This window comes from Ursus americanus, chromosome 4 (genome assembly GCF_024610735.1).
Source record: "Ursus americanus isolate L20-20 chromosome 4, mUrsAme1.1.p, whole genome shotgun sequence".
NCBI lineage: Eukaryota > Metazoa > Chordata > Mammalia > Carnivora > Ursidae > Ursus > Ursus americanus.
In genome coordinates this window covers 83,282,776-83,291,559 of record NC_142130.1, presented here as the reverse complement: position 1 = coordinate 83,291,559, position 8,784 = coordinate 83,282,776, and the positions used below count along the sequence as shown (strand labels likewise).

At 35.2% G+C, this 8,784-nt stretch overlaps 1 pseudogene; it reads right to left on the bottom strand.

Moving 5' to 3' along the window:
- Positions 1-8,221: 8,221 nt before the first annotated feature.
- Positions 8,222-8,321, bottom strand: LOC148110281 (U6 spliceosomal RNA; annotated as a pseudogene).
- Positions 8,322-8,784: the final 463 nt, after the last annotated feature.

The window sequence follows — 8,784 nt, the reverse complement described above, 5'->3', positions numbered from 1 at the left end:
CATGAAATCATAACTCTGTCAATATCAGGCATGCAAGAGGTTACATAAATAGAGATTCTGTTAAATGAATTGAAAGGGGTATCATTAGCAACTTTTTGCTGATAGATATGGCAACTTAGATGAAATTAACCATTCATTCAGCAACCATTGCTGCTAAAGCCAGCTTCACACAGATGTACCATAATCAACACCTTCCTCAGCTTGCTTTCTGCCCCAGAGCTTTTTGGATGCTTTGGCTCCCATGCTCTTGCAAAGCAGAAAGTGCAAGGACAACTCCTGCCCAGTGGGAGATGAAGAACAAGAGCCAATGGATAAATATAAATATTCTCCTTTTTATTCTTTTCAGGAGGACAACCGAGGGAGGCATTCTACACAATTCACAGATACTTCAGTGGATCTCAGTAGACTCAATCCCCAATTACTCATAGCTCGATAAGAAACTGTTGTATTTGCTCTACCTCATTCCCTTTCTTACTCTTCCCAATCCTTCATTCCAGTTTTCTGGCATGGCAAATACAAATAAACTATCCATAACCAAGTGAATGTCTCAGATTCAGATTCTGGGAAAAGTATGACATCATGGGAATAGAAAATTTGAGAATTATCTGGAAAATAGCAGCTAGAATTGAAAATGACAGGAAGAAAAAGAGCAGAATCACTTGATGATGATCTCCAAATGAGTGGCTTACAACAGAAGCATATGTTTACATGTCCATCTCAGCTCTGGTGTGGCTGTGATCCACATCATCTTCACTCAAGAATACAGTTGGATGGAATGTCTCCATCTGGAACAATGGCAGGTGTCAGATAACAGGGATAAAGGGAGCATGTCACTTCCACTCACATTGTATTGTACAAAATTTGCTACATGGCCACACTCAAGTGTAATTGCACAAGATGTATAACATTTCAGCAGAAGGGATTCCAAATATTTATGAAAATTGATTGATGGTCAATTCAATAAAACACAGGAAAAAGCTAATAGAGCAATAATAAAATTTAGCTAACTGGCCACAAGATTAGTTTTAGATATAATAAATTACAGAGGATAAAAAATCTCTCTAAATAAAGCATAAAGGAATTTTTAATAAATTTTAAATAAAGTTACCTTAATTTCTAAAGTGAAGCTTTATTTGTTTTATTTTTGTTTTGGTCATTTTACTGTGATGGAAATGAGTTCCAATGAAATTATTTATACCAGAATAAGAGATTTAGCACTGCAAATTTTCACTGTTTCAACAGTCCAAGAGCTTATCACAGGCTTGTTTCTTACTCATTTTTTATTTTCCTAAACTCAAAATTGCCAATTGGTAAAATGCTAGCATAAGAGACATATTTTTTTCATAGAAATAAATCTGAAATAATTTTTCACAAATATGTTACCCTATTTATGAGCTGCATAAATATTAGTTGAATGCTAAAAAAACTTGGAATTTGAAATTATGATTTATTTCACTGATGGTGTTGGTTGCCTATGATATTTAACACCCACATTAGGATTTATATGTTCTCTTAAGTTAGATGGTTTTCTTTTTTTTTTTAATGATTTTTTTATTATATTATGTTAGTCACCATACAGTACATCCCCTGTTTCCGATGTAAAGTTCGATGATTCATTAGTTGCGTATAACACCCAGTGCACCATGCAATACGTGCCCTCCTTACTAGCCATCACTGGTCTATCCCATTCCTCCACCCCCCTCCCCTCTGAGGCCCTCAGTTTGTTTCTCAAAGTCCATAGTCTCTCATGTTTCATTCCCCCTTCTGATTACCCCCCCTTTCTTTATCCCTTTCTTCCCCTACTGATCATCCTAGTTCTTATGCTAAGTGAAATAAGTCAAGCAGAGAAAGACAATTATCATATGATTTCTCTCATCTATGGAACATAAGTTAGATGATTTTCTGAGTAGGTTTCATATGTGCTTATTTAAATGAAAGAACATCCTTGAAGTTTTGGTGATAATTATCATCCTTACATTTATAGAATGAGTGATTCCACTCTTCATAAGGGAAACTATATTTCCTATAATTCAATGATAACTCCACATCAGATGATGTCAGAAAATCAGTAGCCTAGATTGACCTGAAAACGTCAATATTCCTTCATTTTATGAGATTGATTTTGTGTTATATATCTGGACCTGATTTTAGCCAAGCTATTAAGGAATTATAGATGTCATCACACTTTGAAGACATGAAATTTCATGTTCCCAACTTATTCCTCAGAGTACTAGCTATGTAGAATTCAAACTGGTGTAGCTTCAAACACTCACACAAAACCAACAGTATCCAATGAGCTGTTTCGTGTCATTGCTAACAACTTTGCGTATCTACTAGGAAAAGTGAGAATGTGTATAAAAGAAATTCGAATGTTGGTGATGATCACGAAAGAATGATGATAAAGGCAGGAGCAACATTGGATGGGAATACGTTTCCATTTAAATGTCTTGGTGGGCTTCAGGAACCTGAATCATATTGAAGATATGTCAAGGTGGATATGTCAACTTGGAGCAGAAACTCACCTACTTTTGAGCCAGAATAGGAGGATCATGCATGCCCCTGTGAACCATGTACTTGAGCACTGTACTTAATTATATTTCTCGGGGCAAAAGAAGTGGGCATACCGTCACAATGCCTGCTATCCCAAGCCATGCCAAGCACACATTTTTATGTAACGGATTTAAAATGCCTTGCAGATATTGTGTAACAATATCTCACAAGGGTGGGCTGGTCTGAATTTGATAATAGCTACCGTTGGGCTGGCCTATGCTAAGCTAATAATTAAAGTTTAGCTTGTTGAATCCCATTCTTTTGTTTTATAACCAAAGTCTGCTTTTCATTTGCATGTGTAAGCTGGTCATCTGCTTTGGTGACAAAGAGGAGGTGCTTCAGAAAAGGTTCTCAGACCAGGCTGTAGTGTTGAAAGCTTTATAAATCAATTTGTATTCATATAAATATTACTTCCTTAATCCAGATCTGGCATTATTAATAACGATTTATTATTTTTAAAAATTTCCAACACGAAAAATGGAGAGCTTTGAAATCATAATTTATTTTCCTTGATTGTTGTGCAGTCTTACTTGTCATTGTATTTTTCTCTAAGTTTTAGGCCTGATTGCTCAGAGTGTGCCTGGCTAAAATATGTCTTTTGTCTGAAGGTAGAAACTCTAACTCCATCAACATAACTGAGCTCTGCAAATAATAGTATTGAAGATGGTTAGTTCTTTGTCTATGGTATGTTTATGCCATCACTCTTCTGTGTTTCCCTTCCTTAAAAATAAGAGATCTGGGAAATTTACCTGTAGTCTGAGTGGAATTGTGAATGATGACCATTCCAATATAGAGGGAGCTCTTTTTTCCACCTGTCTCCTAGAATTGACTGCATGTAGATGAAAAATTAATTGTGCTTTTACTTGCAAGGCTAAGAGATAATGCTACTTGGAAGAGTTACAGATGTTTTTGATGCTCCTCTACATGTATCTGAATTTAATAAGTTGAGACTCTAAGTCTAGACTCTATAAATATATTTGTCTGTCAGTTAGTTTATTGCAGTACTTTTGTTGGATGTAAAATATGTTGGCCAAATTATTACACTGTTTTAAGACATACTTAAAGTTTGATTTCTTACTCATTCCACCAAACTTTAATGAAAAGAAACTGTTAATAAAGTTTTCAAAGCTTCACTTTAAAAATATATTTCAGGGGTGCCTGGGTGGCACAGTCAGTTAAGTGTCAGACTCTTGGTTTCAGCTCAGGTCATGATCTCAGGGTCCTGGGATTGAGTCCCATGTCAGGCTCCATGCTGAGCATGGAGTCTGCTTGAGGTTCTCTCTCTCCCTCTGCCTCTGCCGCTTGTGCTATCTCTCTGTCTCTTTCTCTCTCTAAAATAAATAAATAAAAATTTTTAAAAAATAAAAAATAAATACATTTTTCAGTAAAATAGATTTTGATGAAATGTCAGGTAAATGACATTTACAAAATCGATAGCAATTCAGTGAAGTTTATAATTTATAAGTCTATATACTATATTGAACAATATTGAATTAAAAAAATCACTATGCTTAAGTCAGCCATCCAATAGTTCATATTACTATCGATTTTCTTTCATTCATTTCAAATGAATTTATTGAGTATCTTCTGATATTAGTTTGTCAACCATCTTTTAAAATAAGATGATCTATCAGTTTTGGAGATGGGCCATCATTTTTAAAGCATTTTTGCAAGAAATTACCATGTCAAATAGAGGCACCTAATTTTTATCTTAATTTTTATTTTAAGAGAGGAAGATAAAAAATAAAATTTAAATATATTATCTTGCAGCCTACAAGATACTGAACATATAATGATTTGATCAATAATATTTCTGAGCTAGTACTGCCAGAAGGACAATTTATAGTATTTGGAAATGTTGTTTATCAGTGTAATAGAACAATGAAAAAATGATTATAGCTTGGATCACACAAAGAAATAGACATTTTGTGAGATGAAGCAGAATTAAATACATTCCCTAACTGGGTACTTCACAGAATGCCACCAATCAAGTGCCCTACAGGCACAAAGGCACAGAGAAAATCCTCCCCCATGTTAATCAATAAAGTATGCTGTTGGCACTTTGTAGGTCATTTTGGAGAGCAATAAAATCTACATAAATACACTACTAAAGCAATTTCTTTCCATTTATAACTATAACCTATGTTTATAATACAAACTCTAAACTATGCAGATGACAGGGGATGATAACGTTATGAAGTACAGTAGAAACTAGCAGAATAGATAATGCCAAAAATAAAGAAACCAAAATGGACTAGTGATTTATTTTTTTAATCTTGGCTCTACTAGATCAGGGTTCCCATCACCTCTTTGGTGAGTAAGTGGGCTATAGTACATTATCATTGTATTTTTTATATTAAATATATGTATGAATTGTATAGTGAAACACATTTAGTTTCATCAGAGAAGGCAGTTCTTTTATCAGACACATTTTTTATCTTTATTTTGTCCTCAGTTTAAACTCTTTGTACACATAACATACACACATACACACACACTCATAGACAGAGCTACAACTGAACCAATAAACTATGTCAACCCAACTGACATTTGTGATCAAAAACATATATGCCCAAAATGTACCTTTTAGAATACTTCCATTAAAAAGGCTTATTTCTCACTGGTGGGCTGTATGTTACACTCACTCATTATTGCATAAATGCCACTGTGTTTCCAGGACCTCTAATCTTCTGTGGTCACTCAATACTAACATCCAATGATGAAACTTTTGTCCCCACCCCACATGTAGGAAGTCTCCCCATTCTTTCCATGTTTTCCCAGCATGTTTGCTTTCTCCTGACCAGTCTCCATTTCAGCCCAATTTTTTTTGGACCTTGGTTTAAGAGCCTTCCTACTCTTCCCTTTCTGAACACTGACTTCAAGCTCTTGTCCCCAGGGTAGCTTAAAGACATGGGTGCTGTGTAAGACAGAGCTTTACTGAAACATTGAGTTACAGGGCAGATTATTTAAAAGCAAAAATATGAAAATAAATTGAAGGGAGCTACCACTAACACTGAGTAATTAATGCACTGGTCCTAACTATTTATCTTCCATTTCTCACCACAAGTATTTTTAGTCTTCGTTCACCCACTCCCACTTCTCTTCTTTGGGCCCCAGTATGTCTGCATTTACTTAGGCCTCTGTCCTCTCAATTACCTGTCAGCTTCGAACTCTTAAATTCTAGTTTTCCTTCTTTCTCTAAAATCAAGTTCTTAGTTTACTTTTGCATATCCACAAACAAATGATGAAGACTTTCTGTTCAATCTCAGCCTAACTAGCGATATAAAGTTATTGGTCTGTCTGGTCTACCTCTTTTAGCTATAGAAAGAACATGATGAGTCTTTGAAATAACAGAGCTCTCCTGTTCTGTTGTTGGTGAACAAGATGTGATGCTGTACTTCCTTTCCCTAACAGCCATGGTTAGCAGAAGAAAAACAGCACAGAGTTTCCTTCACTTTCCCTTTACACTCAGTCCACAGGAACTCCTCCAAGGTAGTTTATGTGTTGGTTTTTATTTTACTTCCACTTTCAAAAACTTCTGCATGGGAGAACCTATTACAGCAATCTAAGAATTAACAGGTTTCCTCAGTTTGAAGGCACAATGATGGAAGTATATTTTGATATTTGCCTCTTAGAAATGGCAGCTACTAACCAATATGTTGTTTGAAAATGGTCCCTAATTCCCACCTTAGTAAGAACATTTATTAACTACATTCAGAACATCTTCCCACGGGCATCTGTTTCTGTCAATTATAGCTTGACACATAAATAAATATGTGAAAAAAACTGTAGAGGTGATAAAACATTATTTATGTATCTATTCTTTTATCTTCTGAATGTTCAACATACTCGGTCTCAATATGTTTTCAAGTAAACGGGCATTTTGTTAACAGAATTGAGTAAGTTACAATATCCAGGTAGGGCATTTAGAATGTTGAAAAAAACATTAATCAATGTAGGAAAGATTTGAGGTACAAAGGAGATCATTGAAAAAACAAAGCCAAGTGAAGTTTTTTTATGGGTATTTAATTAGGTATATTTAGGTAGAGGGGAATAGCATTCTCTATTAGAATTACTTTTGGCTTAAGTAAAAAAAAATAGCCCAATACAAAAAGATTTAAACAACAGGAATATTAGCATGCCCATAAATAAGAGTCTAGGGTTATCTTTAACCACTGGCTCTAGATCTTCTGTGAAATTCTCTTGTCACTGCCCTTCTCGTACGGAGACTTCTTTCTCATGCCAATACCAGTTCCAGGCCAATATTTAGGCAACTACAATGTGCAGAAGGGAGAATTTACCTCCCAGTGGCTCCCCTGAGAGAGAGAGAAGAATCTAAACAACAACAATAACAATAAATCAAATTTCCCCCATATTCCCAAACACATTTCTCTCACACACCTTTGGCTGGTAGGGTCACCTCCCTTCCTGGCTGAACTGAATCCTAAGACCAGGTTAACACCATGGGATGATTAGCTCCAGCCTGATTTCACTGAGAATCAATCAGTGGCGAGCACCGCAGGATTATCTTAAGATTAATCATGAAAAGTTTGTTTGTTTTTAATTTTCTATACTTTTCTTGCAAAGCTTTCTAAATTCCATCTAAATTCCTGATTTGTTGCTCAAGGATAATCTGTTCTTTAAAGCTGTAAGATGTTAGTTTGGCCTGATTTGGTTTGAAGTTGGGTCCATCATTGGCTTAGCAGCCAGTGTACTGAGTTTGGTTACTCTTGCAGCCGTGACTCACCATGTCTAGCTGTTGGCCAGGACATTATGGAAACTTCTGAGTCTGCACCTTGTGATGTCCCATATGCTGTTGACCAGGTTTCCTGTGGTCTAGACAGTGGCCTGAGGGCAGATCATTTTTGTTATTATCTCTTCCCTGAACCATCGTATGTAAATATTGCTTCTTTGGAATTTGTTTGAGATTGTCTCAAAAAACTTTTCTTCAGTGTGTTTGTATACAAATGATCATTTAATAAGCTACAACACTGTATATTTAGGGTGTGCTTGTTATCAGTAAAGCACATTTTGGAAAACATTTCATTAATTACTTGACACTTTATTATCTCTAGTTTTTATGTAATACAAGCAATCATTTTAAAAGCATAGCTATCACTCAGATAATTTTGCTTCAAAAATACGCAATATCCAAAAATGGCCTCTTATTAGATGGTAAAATCTTCTAGCTAATATATCAAGTGTGGGATTTTCTTTTATTTGAAATAATTGTGTTATTTAATGACATCTCTCTGTCTGTGTATCTATCTTTCTCAGAGACTGTTATATCACAAGTAAATATAAGATAAAAGCTTAATACCAACTTAACAAGTAGTCGTGTTAGAGCTGAATCATCCACTTTACAAACTAATTTATTATAAGTTGCCCTAGTGTTTTTAACAAATAATCTATTTACTGTAATTTCATTTAGACAATTTCTTTTCAGGAATACCTTAGTTGCCTAACCCTTAGTACATGTGAAGATGCCATTAATATTTCTGGAAAGAAAAGAGAACAAATCAGTCTCTGTTCTCTGGAAGTATAAGATTATATAGGTAGATAATATGCAAGTACATGTATCCAAGTCATTTTTTCCCATGTCATTTAAAAAAACGTGTTTTGTCCTCAATACTACTAGGTCACATGAAGACATTATGTCCTTTTTTTCTTTTTTAATATGGAACGCTTCACAAATTTGCATGTCATACTTGCCCATGGGCCTCACTAATCTCCATATCGTTTCAACTTTATGTGCAGCTGAAGGGAAATACTTTTTTTTTTTTTTTAATCAAGGGGTTTTTATGTTCTTGTTAGTCATAACTACTCTGAATTACTGTTAGGAGTTTCTTATTTCCCTGTGCTTGTGGGAGAAGATAGTAGAAATTCCCGTAATACTGAGGTCGGGGGGAATCCCCTCTTCTACCTCCTTTTGCCAGGGGAATACCAGGAAGAAACCTCTACTAAACTTTTAGGAGCACACCTTATTCCCAGGAATTCCTATCCATTTCTTGGGAACTCTGATATTAGAATCAGCATTGGAACACATGGAGCAATTCAGTGGAATAAATACCACCCTGAGACAGTTATATTTAAGTTTCTGAGAGATGTTGCAAGTAATATAGAATGCTGGAATTGGACCAGCGACTAAAGTACTGGTATCCTCAAATGGAATTTTCTAATAACATTCTAGCTTTAAAATTCAGAATCAACATTAATTGACTCCAGACTGTGGAT